At 40.0% G+C, this 20,260-nt stretch overlaps 1 protein-coding gene across 6 annotated transcripts in view; it reads right to left on the reverse strand.

The window, feature by feature from the left end:
• Positions 1 to 20,260, reverse strand: part of smash (smallish) — an 85,012-nt gene that overhangs the window by 29,018 nt on the left and 35,734 nt on the right. The window contains exon 2 of one of the 6 annotated variants that reach the window (XM_034316532.2): positions 12,290 to 12,366. The exons of 4 other annotated variants lie outside the window; for them this stretch is intronic. The gene's annotated coding sequence lies outside the window, so the exon portion shown is untranslated. Of the gene's footprint in view, positions 1 to 7,007; positions 7,258 to 12,289; positions 12,367 to 20,260 lie in introns of those variants that run through there. One more of the 6 variants, XM_034316533.2, reaches the window with a different exon arrangement.

Consider the following 20,260-nt stretch of genomic DNA (forward strand, 5'->3'; position numbering starts at 1 on the left):
GTCAGATCAATGCCAGCGGTAACGAGAAATCATCGAAATCATCGGCTGCTTTCCCCGTAGCGGTCGCCAGACCTGGTGAGAACGTTCCCAGCTTCCCACGATAATCGGCTACCGAAGAAAGTGCAAGGCGAAACGAAACAGAGACAAGAGAGGACACGATCCAGTGAGAAAATGATCGATCAGCTGGAAAAATGATCATTCTCAATGACCGTTTCATTACATAGTCCTGCAGTAAAATATTATAAATATAATATATTTATTGAAGATTATAAAATACGATGGAACTTTCAATATCCTGAAACGATCGACAGAAAACGAAGAAAATTCTTCGAGGTATCGATCCGAGCGATAAATAACAAAATTTCTTCGTTTCTTTTTTGGTAATCTTGTCGAAGACATCGATCGAAGTGTGTCACTTGCACTTGTCGTGTATGTAAGGTTCACGAACAGCAAAGAAAACTTGCGCACACAGCATCGATGTTGATCTTCGTGCGGAAGTGGGTCGAGAAGAAATAGCCGCGATGCGTATGGATCCACGCGAACGAAACGCCGACAGTCGGCCGCGATCGAGGTAGAAATTTTCATCGTGTCATTTATATCGGTGTCAAGACATTCTACACTCCGGATCTCCATTCGTCCCTGTTTTCTCCGGCCATTTTTATGATTATTATCGCAATTATCATAGCGATATATTTTTTCGCAGCTTTCCGTTCAGACTCTTTTCCTCTTCAATAAGAAGAATAGAAACGATTATTATAAAATATTGGAATAATTGAATAATTTATTTTTTTGTGACAAAAGTATCTAAATTGATAAAAATAAACTACGATACACAATCGTTTCCTGTATTTTTATTCGAAGTGTACTTTCGCCAGGTCGAAGAGCAGTTTTTCGCGAGGGCATCGATCGTGTCCATTCGGTAAATCGAAGTGGCGTGTTTCAATTAGGAGAAACTTCATCGTCGGCAGACTTTCGAATTGTTTAGAAAATGCATTTTCTTTCCACGCTTGAAAAGATATTTACGACCGATCGCGATTCCATGATTCACCATACCGCGTGAAATTACTGTCAATTAAACGCGTGACGCCCCATTGTTCCGTTAATTACTTGATTATCTCGCGGCAAATAACAGGACAATCAGGAATTTCTGCCCTTTGTCGGCATCTTCATTGACGCGTAATTAGAAACACAAAATAGATAAATAATTATAAAAATTGACGCGATTGTTCTAAGCTTTTCATTAGAATTTTCCATCTTGATGTAAGTAAATTGATCGGGTGAAAATCGAAAGCATCCTTCAGCTAGGACTCAAACAAGCTATTGAATAAGTTGAGGCATAGAATGCCAATCTATCATGGAACTTGTTGAAAGGAAATATGCAAGTCATTGATAACATTGAAAATTAATTGATTGCATGATAACCGATCTTTAATAAACCTCCTATCGAGCCTTTTGTAATCATTCACTGAACTGTGGATGGAAGTTTCGAAACAGCGATCGAGTCAACTACAATTTCACGCAATTCTATTAATTTCCTCTTTCTAAGACATCTAATACTAATTCAAAGAACTCAGGTGTATACAACGTGCTCAAAAAACTATCGAGTCAAAACTCGATCATAGAAATGATCAAAATTACTCAGCTTCTTCACCGATTTTTGGTCATTATCATACTAAATTTCTACAACGATCAAGATGTACGGACAAATTGAATATTAAGAAATAAAAACCAGTTATCAATCATTTCACGGGATAATTCCATCACGCTCGTTTCTGCAATGATCTCGGAAGGTTACCTTGTCATAAAGTTGAGCCGTTACCTCAGCCTCCAACGTCGAATCTTTTTGATCGATGAATTCACGAACGAGAGAATGATCTGTGAGATCCACGAGGCACGTTCAAGGTCCGGGTCAGGCGAAAAAATTCTACAAACACATGGCCATATGGCGAACACGTGTTTACAAGTCGTGCATTACCCTAGACCGAAATACGTGTAAGAGCATGGTGCATACGTGGCCGCGATATATTCTTGGCATTACCGCGTGTGTTCCACCCTGAATCCCTTTCACAGGGGTCGTAAAGATCGTTGATATTCATCTTGGAATATCCAGTGGACGCGTTCGAGGGGCCCCGAATACCGTGTGATCACGACTCCGGATAAATGGGTCTCTCTTCTATAATTATCGCCTGGCTTTTCGGGAGATTCGGTGGATATTTCGGGGAATTTGGACAGCTGGGTAATTCGAGAAGACGAGGTTCGCGTATTGTGTCACCATCTGCTTTTAGAAAGCTTCACTGATCGATGAACCGATGCATCAGCGACTTGGTTTTCCAAATTTTCACTTTCCTCGAAGATGGAACCAAGGAGATTCATTGAGACCACCGATTAGAAAATATGTTACTTTTCTTATTTAGAAAATTTCTGAAAAATATCAAGGCTGGACTTATTAAATGATTTCACTATTTCTCTAAAATACAACGTAATACTATGTATCCTAATGGTAATTACGAGGCAAATTAAGGCTTGAAATAAATTTCAACTGATCGAGTGGAACGGCGGAATGACGTTCTTGGACGTCAGCGTTCCATGATCAAACCCTTCCAGCTCCTCCACCCCCGTGCGCACTATTATTAGATAGCGATTTGGCAATTTGCCTATCGTTTCCTTTCATTCATGTTCCTATTGCTGCAGTTGGTAAAAGCGAAAATAAACCTCGATGAATTACAAGGAGTCCTTCTATCAGAAATAACCCATTTCCCTCTCTCAAACGTTATCGATGCTCGTATCATAGATGCAAGTAAACAAATTATTTTTGTACGAAATCACATAACAATTTAAATGTTAAAGTATATAATAATATATGATTGTGGTGAAGAAAAAAATTTTCCATCACAAAAGAATTTATACACCAAGATCATTAAGCAAGGCTGATACGACATTGATGACTTTATCATCGAGGCTCGAAAGGATATTCGACTGTACGTAAGCCGTCACAACATGTAGTGTGAACAATTTCGCATTCAACGCGTGTTGTTAGTATTCGAAGGTGACGTGGTTGCGAAGGGCAGAGTATGAAAGCGAAAGGACGAGGTAATCAATTTTAATGACAGAAATAACTGAAACTGATCGAACAGTAAATGTCATGAATTTCATACTATCAGGAATAATCCATCACCCGAGATTAAATTGTCGAGATAGTATTCCTCGCATAAAAGCACAAAATAAAACGAAGGATTGAAAATATGAATCGATTAATAAATTAATGTTCATCGAAAGCTAATTAAATCGAGGAAGGTGCGACAGAGTGTTGAAGGCGAACAGAGACGATGCCGAGAGAATGTTTAAATCGCACAGGTGCGGGCCGACATATTCACGATGTTCTTGGTGAGTAACGTGGCCTTTCTCCGTGACATTTCAGAGAGGTGAAAAAAAAAGACGTAGGTGGAGTTCTTGCATCTTTGAATAGGATGCAAGGACGACCAGCTACGAGCTAGCTACTCGACATTCTGTTTCATTAATTAATTTCAATGCTCTCACTTTTTCTGCTGCTTTCCAAAGGTATATTTCCGCTCAAAAGTCATAGGATACTCATTTCATTTCCTCTGTAGGACAGAAAACTCTGACAAAGCTACCGTCTTACGACATTTTCCCTCGGCTTAGTGACGTCTACGATTCGGTCAGCTGGCTACCCGGAAAAGAAATCGTAACCGGTTGTTACGCAAACAAACACGATCGATTAGACGAAAAGACACGTTTTCGTAGAACGGACGGTACATTCACAAATTTCTACTTGAAACGGCGATTCTTCCATGGTCCGCAAACATTTTCTTCTTTTATCGGTCAGAAAAACAATTTAAATATTACATAATATATTTAAACCGCGTCATTATTTAGAAAGTCTGCTAAAATTTAAATACCAAACAGAAATTTACTGTTATTATTTAAAATATTATACGAATTTACTATTATAGATGCACACACGTTATTAGCGGATGTTTTTACATAAGCCTCGAGTTCTCATTAACTACTTTCACATTTTTAATAACACAGACGGCAAAGTAGCAGGAAGAAATTGCAATCCTGTTTAAAGTGTAAAACGAGCGCGATCCTCGACGCGATACGTGATAGAATCCCTTTATTAGAATCACGTAACGTTCTTTGACTGCCAATCGTATCTCATAGGAAAGCTGCTGTCAATATTTAACACCGTTTCCCCATCGGCGTGTTGCAATTCGAAACGAGCCAATTTTTTATTCGATCGATACACCCGGAAAGGAAAATATCGTTGCGCAATCGGACGTGAAGGGGCAGGAAAGGTGAGCTAATAACCGGTAGCAGGATCATAGATCTAATCTATAAATTGATGTACCATAATTGCGATTCTACTGACAGATTAAAAATCTGAGCTGCTATAAAATCATGTAGCGAGCAATGTTCTGTTAGCGATTGCGAAAAGCTGATAAATAATAAGTGTCTCAAACGGCGTTGAAGAATTTGCGGTGAAACAGGTAAAACCGCGAGGTTCGAATGGAAAAACTTAGCGGGTCTAGATTCGAGTAATCGTCGAGAACATGCTAAATCTTCAAGTAAAACCTTTCGAAATCGTACGGTTCAGCTGCGTCATCGACCTAACTAACGGCTACACACGTTAGTAAGCCGAATAAGATCTGAAAGGCAACTCGGTTAAGCCCGACGAATTCTAAACAAACGCGTATCAATCACCGGTACTGGATTTCTATGAAACTTTTTACCTTTAAGCTTCGTTCCCCTTTTGTTACGCTACAACACGACGCCACGTTTCCGTGCACGTGTACGAGAAACTCGTCAAGGATAACAGCTACGAGGAATCATAACTGCGAGCGAATCGCGGGCGAATCGCACTCGTGAAGAACAAGGAACTGCGATCGCGGTGCACGTAACGACTGCATTTTATCTGCCTCTTCGATTTAACCGATCTTCCTCGCAGGAAATCGCCTTATTCTTTTAACGCAATGTGTTTTTTAATACGTTGCGTGAAACAGTGAAAATGAACAGTGAAAACTCCATTAAGGACACGAATGGTTCATCTTCAAATTTAAGCTCCAAAAATTTGTATTAATTATTTGATTATATTAGAGTCGAAGCATTAGAAAATAATTAGAGGATCACTTGCTCCATGACCATTCCTCCTTAAAATAATTTTCCCCTCAGCATCTCAGATGTCCTTAGAAATGAAAGTTTCTTAACCCTTTACTTAAGCTACACTTGTTTGTTTAAAGCATTCAAAAACTTAATCCTCTAATTCTTTTGGCTGTTCTTTTGAACGGCACAAGAAACAGCGTGGAGAATAAACCTGAACGATTCAATAACCATGCTTCAATGTCAACGAGATGATTCTGTTTTTTTCCCAACAGAGTCAATTGCTTTTTTCTACCGCAACAAAGGAGTACAACTTAATCCATACTTCATTTGTACAGATATAAAAAGAATTCGTAGATAAATGATCCTTTTATCAGATAATTTAAATATTGCAAGATAATGATGCATTAAACATTGTATAATACTCAGTGTCACGAAACACCGTCCTCTAAAGTGTTAAAATGAAATTTCACAAGCTAACAAATAAAAAGAAGGTGCAAGGGTGGTAAGAAGAGGCTTTGTCGGCATTTTGGGGTGCCTGGCCCATGCCTAGTTACCCTAATGCCCAAATTACAAAGAACCACGGGTGGAACGCGTAAGAATACCGATAGAAAATAGAAAAGAAACGTGGAAAGGATCGCAGGCGAAGAATAATGAGGGGTAGGTTCAAGAAAGGGCCAAGATGAACGAACGTACGAATTACGAGCCGGCTCAATTATCCGTCCGGCACGACCGTTAATCCAATTTACGAAATGGCCGGTCACGAGCGTACCACACGCGGCGCGTGCGACGAAAAGGAGCGTGGACCACGCTTAATCGTGGGTGGAAAGACCGCCCAGCGTTTCGCGAGCGTACGCTTTAATGTATGTACGCGCCGCGCTGAAACGAGAGGGCGGACAAAGTTGCAAAAGCCGCCGGGTAAAATCCTCGTATAAGTATCGCCCGTTGCGTGCAAATAAACGCTGGATCGGACTTGCTATCCGCTCCAAGGAAAAATAAAAAAAAAAGAAAAGGAAAAGAAACATTTCGCACCACGAACGTTTCACCATCTAACAGGCGTTAATTTCATGTATAGGCGGAGTACGCTGCTAGCCGACGATAAAAGACTGAACAGAGAGAACGGATTCGAACGATTCTATAATTTCTTCAGGCCGGTTGCTGAGACCATAATCTCACCTCTCGATTGCTTTATCGCCGCGTATATATTTGAGTAAGTATCCGACAGATTAGATAAGGCGAACCGTAATGATATATTGATATAATATTCGTATCGAAGTTATTGGATTCGATTTCGTTCGTGATTGGTTCCTTCATTCAAGAGCAAAGTTTTATTTTTATTTATTAGGATCAATCAAAAATTTCCATCATTCTAATTTGAGCGTTGATAAGATATATTTTAGTAGAATTTGTGTCGATGTTGGTTAATCTACTTCAAAATACACACAGATGAACAAATGACATTTCTGCACATATTTTGATTAAGGACGTAAAAAATGAAAATCAACAGTTCGTGAGATATCTCAAATTTTTGTAGGAATCATCACATTTCTGAATTTAAAATATCACACGAACTGTTGATTTTCTTCAATATATTCCTTACTCTGTGTATTTGTTGTTGAAAATATTGAGATTCATCTTAATGCAACATCGTAATAAATCACAAAGACTAATGATTCTATAATTAATCATCTAACGGAACGACGTATCTTATCGCCCTTCGCTCCAAATTCAATTACCGCAAGTACTTCACTCAGATTAGATTGAAAGCTATATTAATATAAGCTTGTCAATTTACATCATGACCTTCGCATATTTTTTTACAAAACTATTGATTTATTAAAATTCAACAGATAACGATTTTCAATAAATTTAAAATAATAAAAACTCACGTTTTTAATTTAAAATTAACATGAAGCAGCGAAGATTGCCATTGAATTATACTCCAAACACGAGGAAGATTTAAAAATCACTGCACATACTATTAATTTGATCGAATACTCATCGAAAATTCATCGAATTAATAATTCAATTAAAAACGACACTGAACGATTCGATTTTACAACGTCACATTAGCGTAAACAGATTATAAACATTATACAACGTGCGATCGACCACACCGACAAAGGACGGACGGCGACTGAGGATTTAATTATTTCGTATTTCTGAGATCTCCCACTTACTCCATCACGGCTGCGCACTAGCGATCTTGTAGTTATTCTGCTTAGCTATGCGCATTCACTTGATGATTTTTTTAATTCTGCGCAACCTTTCCTTATCACCTGATTTACCTTGCATTAATTACATTATTTCTTTAATTGACTGCTTTTTTTGACATCGATATAACGCGCTGTAACAAACATATTTGACTTGGAATAAGTCGAAAGCGATTTTGTTGACAGAATCTGATAGAAATATAATTGTAAGCAATTACTAATTGAAAAATTACATTTTCCAGCCTAGATGTCCATTAAAAAAGGAATAAATGTCATGTTCAAGAAGCTATAAATTCAAGAAACTTCGACAGAGTACAATTGCAATTCAACAGAAGGGAATCTGCGATACAGAATTCCTCGGAGCGATAAGCAATTAATCCGGCAGCAAGTCGAAATTGAAACGTTACAAGTCAACACACGAAACCGACGGTACTCCGGCAACATCGTCGTTACACCTACTTCGCGATAAACTATCACGATGCATGTACACTTTCACGGCTCGGTACAACGTAAATCTCGACGGTTGTAAAATTTATCGCCTTACAATGTATATCCTCGCGAAAACGAGGAACAAATCTCGAGCAAACGGCTCCGAGGAACTCCTGTGGAACGCCTCGAAAACAACGAGTTCTATAAATCGACGGCGAAGAATCGACTTATGAATCGAACAAATAGCTCAAGAACGAAATAAACTCGTATACAAATAAAGCTTTATATTTGGAAATTTAAAAAAACGGCGCCAATGGAGTGTAAAGGATTAAATTTTTACAAAAAATTTATAAATATCCCTCTGAATTGTTTCTGAACATAATTCAAGTGTGAAAGGTTCCTAACACAACCAGCATTGCCACGTTCCAGGTAAAACAAGCAAACCGTGTGCACTCGTGTTGAGACATACAAGTGAAAAGCGTGGCATGCGTTTCGTGCACGCTTTTATACGTAATACATGTATTACAGAAAGCAGACACGAGAAAACGAATAGGGTTGTTGGCGAGGATCGTGCAAATGAGTGTACCACTCGCGAGCCAGATCGCGGCTACACGATCGGGACAATGTAATCGAGACGATAAGCTCGATAAATCGTAATTAAAGTTTCTAGATCGATCCGTGACTCCGTGGAATGAATTAATTACAAGTAATTGCGAGATCACGTTATGTAACGGTCTCTGGCTGCGGAGCCTGATTTTGTTTGTAAAAGTAAAAGGAGATCACGACGTTTGTTGGGTAACCGTTAATCTCTATTGTTATTTATTTCTTCATTGAGCTTGTGTTAAAGAGGACGCGATTCTCATTTTTCAAGATACCTTATCGTCAACGGAAGTTACATCTTTTCATAATTTAATTTAATTAACAGGGGAATTATTTAATAGAGGATAAAAAGTACAAATTATATTTTTCTGTATCTTTTAAAGAGCTTATTAATTTGCAACTATGTTTAATCGAAAGAATGTGGTATATATTAATTATCATTAGCAACTTCATTAGTACCCAGCGAAACGATAATTAAACAAGCGTGACTAAAGTTAGGTGAGTTTCAACAGCAGGAAATTCTGAGTGGTAATATGGTTAATCGTGGTCCCGATCGGGAGATCGATCGAACCTAGCCCGATAAACTACAATTAAACGCCGTGAATTAACTTTCGAACGTTTGGATCCGATTCGAGCAACATTGAATGTGGGTCGTCGAAATTTTTACTTCGTGATACCAACGTGTGCCCATATAAACCAGCCACGTGCACAATATAAACGTAATTATGCGCGGTGTGTATCGTCGATTTTGCTTTTGGGTCGACGGAACCGGAAACCCAGAACGACCCCGGAATATTAACCAGTCGAAAATCGTCCGGTAACCGCGTTGCGAAATCGAATCCGTTTCATTCAGAACGGTTTTCAGTTCCATCTTTAGAATGAAATAAACCGTCTACCGTCTCGATCAGCTCGAAATCAAACTGGCACACCGGCAGTACAAGAAGACACGAGTGCAGTAAACTGGCTAATGAATTCCATGCCGTACTTAAAAGTTAATTAAAAGTTAATTAAGCATGTGCCGGTGAGTTCCACGGGATTTCAACGAGCGTTGAAACAATATTTCCTTCGTAATAATTAGACACGACAAGCTTCGGAAGAAGCGAACCGGCGTTCCTCGCGGGCACAATTGAGAGTGAGAAACGCGCGACATGAGGCGAGCGGAATAGAGAGGAACGAGAAGAGAAATTGCGTACAATATGCAGGGAAACAAGCGGCAGTTAGTTGCGACCAGTGTCAGAAACGGTTTCACATTCCGTGCGATCTGTATTTTCGGGCTGATTTAATATTCGAATATTAAATTTCGATAATTAGTCGCGATACGTGTCGCGCAACAATGCTGGACAACGGACATCGATATTTTCCGAGCTATTTTCATTTTCCCGCACCGACGGGATGCACTCTGGTATGCGCTCTTCGCTCGCGTACCAGACGCTTGTTACGTGAAATCCGTGTCTCGATGTTCGCGACAATTAACGATGAGAAACAAGCGGACAAGCAGCAGCGAGGAGAAGAAAATAGAGTGGCGAGGATGACGTGAAAATGTTAGCTGTCAACGTCCGTAAGGATTGTTTCGTATACACGAATGAGTTCCCGGAAACTGTTACCGGGTTTTCGATTAATTCTTCGAAGATACTTGAGACAGTCGCAATTTTATTTTTATTTTATTAATACGTCTGACTTATGATTGACTCGGTTCTGTTGTACAAAGAATAATTTGATAATTCAGATATTTTGCATTAGTGTAAAGAAACACATCCCTGACCTACGCACACTCTGTTCCATGAAACAGAAATTCCACATTTTATTCTCTGCAGAAAAACACGTAAGATGTGTGTTCCGATATCTACGGTAATTTATGGATGGTACATAAATTACAGTACACTCGTTCAATTTAAGATAAGCATTGAATAAGTCAACAAATGTGGGGTGCTCTTCTTGGTAGATGTTATTTCGTACTGTTTGCATTTGATTCTGTTGCAGATATTGTTTGTTTTTTCAGAAAGAAACAGATGGATTTCTTCTTTTCGATGAAACGATTTTGTAAGTTTCAATATGTGTTGCATTCGGAAGAAAAGAATGGCACGTTTTATATAATCATGTAAATAAACAATCTATATTTGTTTCACTAAAAGACGTTATGTAATTATGGGGAAGAGGTGATATTATGCGATGATCAGGTGCAATCACGGTTACGTATAATTAATGCCCGGCTACAATTATGTCCACGAAGCTTTCGAAACTTCCCTTTCTGTACTCTGTCGCTCTATATACGTGGGCGTGCATGTAGGAGACACCGTGCACTCGTGACGATGATTACTCAATTACCGCTGATCAACGGCAGAGAGTCCGATTGAATCCCCTTTCTCCGTGGATATGACTTCTCAGAGCCTGAAAGGCGCGTAGGACGCAGAGGTTAATCGCATAATTGCGACTGACGCGTGGAATGCATTGTGAACGAGGCTTAATTGGGTGAATGTAACCGACTTAAGAACCGAATCGCTTTTGCACTTGGGTTCGTTAACTGTTTTGAGATTTCGAAAGGACATTAAATCTTTTTAGAATACAATATAAAAATCCCGGAATTTCTCAAGTCATTAAAAATCTGATCCATCAAACTGAAAAGTACTGAATGGCAGGAGAAAAGAGCAAGTGGAAGAAGAGACTCAGAAGTGTTGCGAGACGTTACGAAATCCGAGGTACCAGGTGCCATTGTCATCCCGTTGCAACGATATTCGACAACGGGGCGTCGTGCTCGTTAAATCGAAAGCTCCGTGAGATTCTCGTGCCAGGAAGTCTATTTTGCTCTCCGCGGAATTCTTCGTCGGCTCGTCATTGTACGCTCATGAGACAGGACGTCGTCTGTGACCCGGCTGACGTCGTAACGCGCTATTGTCGCGATACCGCGATCAACGGCACAGAATAACCCGTTTTCTGTCACGTTACGCAACGCTCTTCCCATTGTTCACCTTTCAAACTCGTTGAAAAACAATTTCGCGCGCGTTCGAGACGGTGACAAGAATTTTTACGCGTTTCAAAACAGCTGGAACGCGACCGACTTACGCGAGAATCGCTCTCGATCAGCTTTGGCTGACAATGCGCTATTGTTTCCCGGATTTTCCAGCCGAAAATCGAGTGCCACGCATCTTTTTCATCGTTCTCCCGTTACGTATTGTCCGAACCGACTAACATACGTGACAGAAGTTAAGGTTGACGCGAAAGAATTCGGGACTCCCGAGTGTTGCGTGTTCGACAGACGATGTCTGCATACGAATTTTTTGAGTATGGTTTTGTATAACGATGAGTATTATTCCGGTGATGGAAGAGCGTAAATCATTCCGTTATCTTGCCCGATGATTTACGAGTTTAGGAACCTTGTGTGGAACCGCGGTGTCATTTCGTGATTTGCATCTGTGCGCAAAGTTGCACCGAGTCAGTTGCATCACGCTGCATTACGTTTCTTTTATAATTAATCTTGGAAAAACAATTCTGTAATAATCTAAGCTACAAGAAATCTATCATGGGTTCCCTAATCTCAACGTCTGCTTTGTATGTTTAACAAATATAAAAATTGCGTAATCTTCCCTGAAATATCATATTATGGTTCTTCAGGGAGTATACCGATAATCTTTGTATGTTTACACACACGATGATTGTTATCGCGTTAGTTTAGCAAGAAATCTTGGTGTCACTACAAATGTAGACTAAAATAATCTAGAACGTATAATACATCCGTTTGAAGGTCTTCTAGGTCTTCAATAATGAATCAGAATTCGATAGTTCCTTTGTGACTAATTAAATAAAATGTAAATACTGGAATTATCTTCCCCCAAAATTCCATATTCTTTAGGGAAAACTATGTTATTTAATGTTATAAAAAAAATTTCTTCTTAGGATATCATTTTCCTTTTACAATAATTTTTCACTCATACCTGACCCCATATCCACGGATCGCAACTGGAGGATGCATCGAAAAATTGTCCCGAGACCTTGGATCAGCTGCACTCACCTGAAATCAGAAAATGCAATAGTGTTAGAGTGCATTCGTCCGTGTTCGTGTAGCTGGCTGTTTGAATAGAAAGGGCTAGACGATCGTAAATTTACCTCGTTTACCTTGCATGGATAAGATATGTATGCGCCGTGGCTCGTGAGAAGACACGAGCTAGTCGAAAGAGGGTGTCGTAAAATACAATGTTTCCTATACGTTGTAACGCAAGTTGAACGCGAGTCTCAGCTTTTCGAAATTTGCATTAACGTCGCTGTGTTCGCTCGAAAATGAACGGCTCCATGGGAAGCTTAATTATTTCCAGCCACGTAAGCATCTCCAGGCCTGGCTTTCCGCGTTTCCGAAATGCAAATCAACCGGATGCTTTGAATCGCTAATTTCTACCTTTTCAACGTGACGACTTCTTTATTGCCCACGGTTTTACAGCCTCGACTCCCACGAGATGAAATAACGATTCCCGTTCCACCTTGATGTACAACTTCTCACCGCAAGTTTGGACAACACTATTTCGAAGTGTTCAATTCTTCAGGTTTATAGTCAACTCGGATGTTACAAAGTTTTGTAGATATACGTCTAATCTTATCGATTGCTTGTTAGGCGACTGGTATTATGAGGATGAAATACGTGTTATATAATCGGCAAGGCGGAGCTGATTAGTCTTTGATCGAGGAATTCGCGCAATGTGTACTTAATCTGATCAAATAGCCGCTATATAATTGTATCAATGCTAGTTTAACCAGTCATTAAGTTGTAAAAGAAAGAATTAATAGGCGGGGTAAGAATGGAAATTACAAAGACCTGGGTGAATGACTTTGGGCTTTGGAAAATTTATAATTTCAAGGAATATAACAATAATAAATCAACCAAAGATAAATTTTCAGCTAAAATACGTCTCAGTAATTAAGTCATTGTTACTATAAAGAGCAAGAGCATTAGTGCATTCTTGGTGCAACGGTCCGCCATATGGAAAGACAGCTTCACTTTAAATAGGTAAGTTTCAAAGAAGAGAACGTGGCGAGGTCACAAATCGAGTAGTCACGATGGGATCAGTGTCAGAGACACTTCCTAAAAGCCCTCGATATCCGCGTTGCATCGACGTTCACTCAGCCTTTCGCGCGGTGCATCCAACGCGAGAGAAGAAGTGCATTCACCCCGACCGTTTGCATCGTTTACAGCCGCTTCAACCTTCTCCGGCTTTTCTAGACTCTAGAAGCCGGAGTGCAGCTCTATCTCGACCACGGACCACACTTATGCACTTACGCGTTAATGCCGTAACGACCGTGCCTGCTGCTGCAGTTGCAGTTGCAGTTGCAGTTGCAGTTGCAGTTGCATCGACAAGCCGAGGGCAAGGCAGACTTCTACGAGGGCAGGCTACCAACACCGATATCCGATTTATTTCTTTTTCTCTGTTTCTTTACCTTATATATTTTTCTCTTTCCTTTTCCCTAATAAATTTCTTTACAAATTAATGGAAAATTAATTTTTCCTTTTGAAGAAGACCTTATCAAAAATCGTTTACTTCCAACTATTTTTTACCTAAACGAATAAAAACATTCTTGCTAGCAAAAGAAACATAAAACTATTCGAAAAAATGCATCGAATGTCATGTTTGAAGAACGTATCGGCTCTTTGAAAGAGGATTTTTCAGAGCACGTTTCTTCCTAGTCATAGTACGATCTGGAGCAGAGAGGTTCGAGTTGCTGGCGAAGAATAAGTACACGGGCCAGGTAAGTGATCGGAAGAAGGCCTTCACGGCCGTACGCCCACTGTAAATTTTACTACGTCATCTCCAGGAACGACCTCGTCCCACAACCGATACTAAATCCTTTTACGATCCGACCGGCGCGGCAGCTGGCCAGCTCCGTTCCTCCATGTCGTTGACTCGCTTTTTCGTTCCGTTCTTCCAGCTCGAGGAAGAGTAAACAAGACATCGAAGACGTGCATCGCGAAAAGAACGAGGAACTAGCATCCACCAAGCTCGAGGAATTTTGTATTTCAAGACTTCCAGGTGAAATAAAAGAAGAACATTGGTATACACATAAATCATAAAGGCATTATGATAATTCCAATTGAATATCAATGCGAACCGAGGTATTTCTGGAGTTGAATCCGAAGGTGAAGTACAAGGTGAAAAAGAATGGAGATTGGAAATTTACATCTGAAATCTGCGCATATCGAAATGAATCAATTAAGCGGTAATTTGCATAACAATCAGTCAGAAAAACATACATATTTTTATACTAAACGTACCGTGGATTCTCGGTTTAATGATTAAATTAAATTATTCGTTAGCCAAAGATTAATCGTCTGATTTTCTACCCGTGTAAAATCAATCAAATTCGTTCTGCTCCTTTGAATGCAAATGGTGTCACTGTATCGAAGAATCGAGACCAAGAACGCAAAGAAAAAGAGTTTAAAGCTCAGTTAGGCTAGAAAGTAGTTGAAAACGAGGGAAACCGGGTTCGATCGAAGCTACTAATCACGATCCATGCAAAACAACCGGGGCCGGAAGGAAATTAGCCTAACGTTCCGTGAAAATAAAGCGTGTCATCTTTCGCTTTCTAGGACTCGTCGGCGAATTTTGTTTTGCGACCCGTGCTGCTAATTAAACGCTTTCACCGTTGTCCGCCGATGTGTAGCGATTTCTCTCGTCTTCGAAACCTCGACGTAGTTTGTTCTTATTAAAACACGATGACCAGCACTGATTGACGTCCGAGGGAAATAACAACCTCGAATACTGCTAACTAATTCAACTCGTTATATAACAATTACGTGTTCGAAAAGAATGATGAAGTTAAGTTGAAAACTTCACGAATCATATGAAGTGGAAATTAAAGGTTGTTATAAAAAGTATCGCTATTCAAAATTGATTAATTACTCTGTTCTTTTTTGTTCTAAAATAATATCGATGACGTGTGTAAAATGCTATCATGCACGAACATTTTGAGGGACAATAAAGCACTTAGGAGAGGAGGATATAGTGCGTGACAGGTGTAATAGCGCGGGCCGCCAGTGCAAAGGAATATTTTCACGTGAAAATACGATTTAATAGGGCGGTGGAATTAGCACTTGGTTAGCTGCTGCGGAAGCAGTTAATTATACATTTAAACCGTAATTCGAGCGAGTTTTTTTTAACCCTTTGAACTGGACGTACTTTTCTGACCTGAGTAAATTTATGTCAAACATAAAGCAAATATAGTTTGTTACATATTTCTTGGTGAATGAAGAAGTAAAAAGAATTTCTTTATCATTTTCTCTGCAAATATTGTTTCGAAATGTCTAAACTTCGATCTCTATAGGGAATCGACACGACATCGTTTCTCAAATCATATTTCTTAAACATGTCGATGCACGGAAGCTGCACTTTGGGATCACGAGCATGTTAGATGGCAATGCGTCTATTATTCACGATGGCTACGATATATGTGTATCGACCAGTTGCACGGTTACACGGTCTCCTGTGAATTATTGTAACGATCGCGGAATTGCAGTTTAGGTAACGCTGGAGATGCATCCACGAATGCACCGAGCTGCGACGATGGGAAACATCCTCGAGGCGTCGAACACGAGCCTTTATAGAAATTGAAATCGATTTCGTGTCGGATCGCCGCAAGAGATTGCTGGTAACTGGTGTCTTTGTAAAAATTGATACGATCTGGGAATCGCAATTTCGCAGCCGGCTATGGGAAACGTTGCGAGAATTTATAAATGCAGAGGATCTTAATCTGCCTTGTTCCTTGTTCGAAGACAAGATTTTTTCGTGTTCTTCAGTTTGTCGAAATACATCATTATGTGTGTTCACTAGTAATTTGCTATTGCGTGAATTGAAGTTTAATTCTGATGCTGAATGAAGATGGTTAACATGTTCGTTTCATGTATGAATCAGGGGAGTTCAAAATCAGAAATGATATATGTATTTCTGACAATTCTATAAGTGTTCTTTATATGTAAATAATGATTTAATTAGACATTATATAATTTGATGAAATATGATACAAATATTTTGATAAGTATATTATTAATTACAAACCGGACACGTTCAAATCTATGTACGAGTGGACCAACCTCCTCTGCATTCCTCTCGCGTTCATTTTCAGCTTAACCCGTGCATAAATCGCGTTAAGTAATTCCCTTTCCATTTTGCGTATGTTAATTTTGAGAAACGACCGCGTGTCTGTCGTCGGTGATAAAGCCCTCGCGTGTTGCGATCCGGATTTATCAGCAGCGCAGATAAAATAGGCACGATTTATCGATTACTTCATTAACATTAACCGAGACTACTTTCTAATGAGTTCTAACAAGAGTCTGGTCACGATAATGAGTTTATCCGTGGTATATATGCAACAGCGAAGGTATTTATAATTATTTGCACAGTATAATGAATGTATGCAATGAGTAATCGTTTTATAATAAATTTCGTGGATGGTGGTTGCTCAACGAAACTTGTCTCGAAATTTCTGAAAGGAAAACTTTGATTGCTCGTGTTTCACGCGTGTGGGAACCGATCCACGATAATTCATTCGAACGATCGTGTGCGTTAGTTATGGCGTGGAAAATTTACTCGCTCACAGGCGAAGAGGAACGATGCACAAAGGCTGCACGGTCAGAAAATAATACGCAGAAGGAAGGATGATCGTACGGAGGAAGAATGCCTCCTCCGACCATCGTCGGAAAGAATTCTGAAAAGATCCGTTCGCCTTGCTTTTGTGCAGGAATACAGAAGACGAGCTCCTCCTTCCATTCATCACGGCTTCTGAAAAGTGCGCGGTACGGATCCTTCAGTCTCGAGAGGAATCCTCAGCGAAACGACACGATATAGATTCGAAGCAGCTTAAATTATTTTTCATTCAGGCGATCATCATAAACAACCATCTAAATATATCATACCAGCTTTCAGATAAATGGACCAGGTTCTAAACGCGGACACACAGGTGTAAAAGATCCTCGCGGGTTTCAATTAATTAGATAAACGGATAGATTTTCGCGGACGGAGGAGTACAGTCTCCTGCCAGCTGGAAATTCTTTGGAAAATGGGTCGACAGCTTTGAAGACGCTTTGCTCCGCTTTTTCTACGCCGATCGAAGCCTTTCAAAGGGTTTCACGTTCTACGGAAACTAGCGCGTAGGCGAAAAAACAACAAATCTTCGTTTAACCGAAGCTCGGTAACGATCTTTGCCGTGTACCAGCGCCACGGTGGAATAAAGGAACCAGAAATAACCATGGTACGACTATTTTCGTACCGTGACCCATCAGCTGCTCAAGCTGTTGGACCTTTTGAATATGGTCGAGACCAGCCATGCGGCATTTCCGGGCCGAGATTAAACGTTTCAAACGAAGAATCGCTTTGATATTCATTGATCCCGATCGAGTTCACAAGAGTTCCAGTTTGACTCGAGAGGATTGTTGATGGAGCTTCATTTTGGTTTGTTTTCCATGGAATGAACGATTGAAGGCTTTATCGAGTGGGAGTTATAAGTTCTAAGAGAGAATCATGGAATATCAGATTTACTCAAGAGACACGCAAAAGAATATTATGTCTAATTTTTCATTTTTCCCCTTTGCTGATTCAAGATCAAGGAATTCACATTTTTCACGGTGTTCTGGTTCGGTAAATCGTAAGACTCTCGCAGCGACCTACCACAAATCCGCCACATTGACCGTGACAGCTGCGAAATCTCTTCCTTCCGTCTCCAGGCACTCACGAATTCCAGATTTTTGAAATTTCACGAAATACCAACGTTGTTTCAACAAACAGTCACCACCGACAGTTATTACCATGGGCGAGTGTTTTGAAAATAAACTGGCCACGAGACACCCGCGGTGTCTCGTACATTTCATGGCAGATTTCTGGAATTCCAACAGCCACGTTCCGAAGTTTATATTTAGCAAGAGAAATAATCGAGACTGATGAGTTTCGACGTTACGAATACCTTCGATGGAATGTAAAAATCTGATTAAACGCTTTGTTGATGACGTTATTAATTGAGACACATCTGTGGGAGTTAATGCATCAAGGACGTCGTGTTAAACACAAGTTAATTTAAATATGCATTAATGTAATATAACACTTGAGACCTTGGTCGAGTCATTTGTCAACGAGAAATGTATTGTGGTGAGAGAAATGCATTGTATGCAAAAATATCGGTGCTGTTTCTTCGAAGTGATCGTCGAAACATTAACAATGTGACACGTTGATAATTGTAAATTGAAAGGGTGTTTACAATTCAATATTTCTTTTGTGACACGTGTACAATATATGTGCTTAATTAGGAGAAATTTACCGAGGACAGTTTCTATTCCTTCCTACAACTTTTTCAGCATCTCTAACGCAGAAAAACCTTGCAGATATTTCCTTGGTTTTGTCCGATACACTATCAGATGAAAACAACAGCCACGACAGCAGTGGGAGTTTGCGTTTACGAGACGATTCTAGGCGTAGAAATCCGTATTAGGAGAAAATCCAGTAATCGCGTCAGCTGCACATATAAGGTATCGATTCGTAGTGGTTCGAGTCGAGCACAGTTCTCTTTGGTCTGTCAGTAAAAAAACATCCATAGTGACTTTATTTTTTGACAAAATTTACAGTCATCCAAACGTGAATATCTTAGCAATCAAAGTAACAAATGAAACTCGAAACCTTACAGGATTATTAAAATGATTAAAATTCTTTGCAAAATATTTGAAAAAATTGCAAATTTAATTACCAAACGAATGACCTATCACACGCAGAAGAATAATCATCGCTAATTACCAGTTGCCAATAAAATTCCAAACAAGCAGAGAAATAAAATATGAAACAAACCAAGATGAATAAAACAGCATTCATAATTGGTATAAAATATGTGACACAAGTAGCAGAAATTCCATTACCCGTACACGTATGTTTCCTCCTAATTGACCGTTTCCATAGAAGAGGGAGGGATTTTAATCCCATCATCACTGACGTTCCAGGAATTCGACGATGGGCCAAGAGTAGCACGATAATCCGACATTATCGTCCCGTTAAGATGCCGTCAGGCTCGCTTCTGCCGGGATCGTTGTACGTCGATACCAGGTGAAAGTCCTAAAGTCTACGACCGGTTACGCCGAAACCCGTTGCAGGTGCATGTATGCATCAGCGCCTCGGTACCGGTGCATCCGAGAAGAAGGTCACGAGCGGATGCATTCCGGGAGCCGTTTCGATCGTCCTTCCACTCCGGCAAGGTCGTTTACAGGAGCGCCCGATAAATTAACCAGGAGACGATGAAAAAAAGGTTCACCGAGGGAGGAAACGAGTAACCCTGATTCGTTATAAGGACCGCTCTTTCTGATGCACTTTTTATTGCACCGGCACTTGATCACCAGTAACTTCAATTTTCTTTGTGATATGTACGGTTATAAAATTTTATTGAAGACTTTCTATCATCCTCGTAGGATTATCCTAATTGCACTTAGGTTCTACCAGGTAGAAACTAATCATCTTTCCATTCATTTATTATGTCCTGGCGCTAAAATTTTGTGACCACTTTGCTCCTTACTTTTTGCCTCCAATTTCAAATACCTGAGAATCTTCAGGACCTTGGTCTTCTCCCCATCTCCTATTCATAGGAAACACGCTAAATTTACGATGAACCACGATAAAAGCAAGATTGACAATTAAGAATGAGGAGGATGGAGTAAGGTCGTTAATGTATTCCCTAGACAGCGTGGCAATTATCCTTGCGGCTACATCTGCACCCTGCAGCGAGCGCGTCCTCCAGAAGAGCGTCGTTTACACGCTATCGAGCGGAACACCGGCTTATAAATCATTTCTTGCATCGATCGCTTCTCACGAGGTAACCATTAGCCGTTTCATCCAGGACCCGGTGCAAATCCACGACGGCTTTCCGCTCACGTTTTCAGCTACCAGCCACGCCGT

The sequence above is a fragment of the Osmia lignaria genome, chromosome 16, assembly GCF_051020975.1.
Source record: "Osmia lignaria lignaria isolate PbOS001 chromosome 16, iyOsmLign1, whole genome shotgun sequence".
NCBI classification, from domain to species: Eukaryota; Metazoa; Arthropoda; class Insecta; order Hymenoptera; family Megachilidae; genus Osmia; species Osmia lignaria.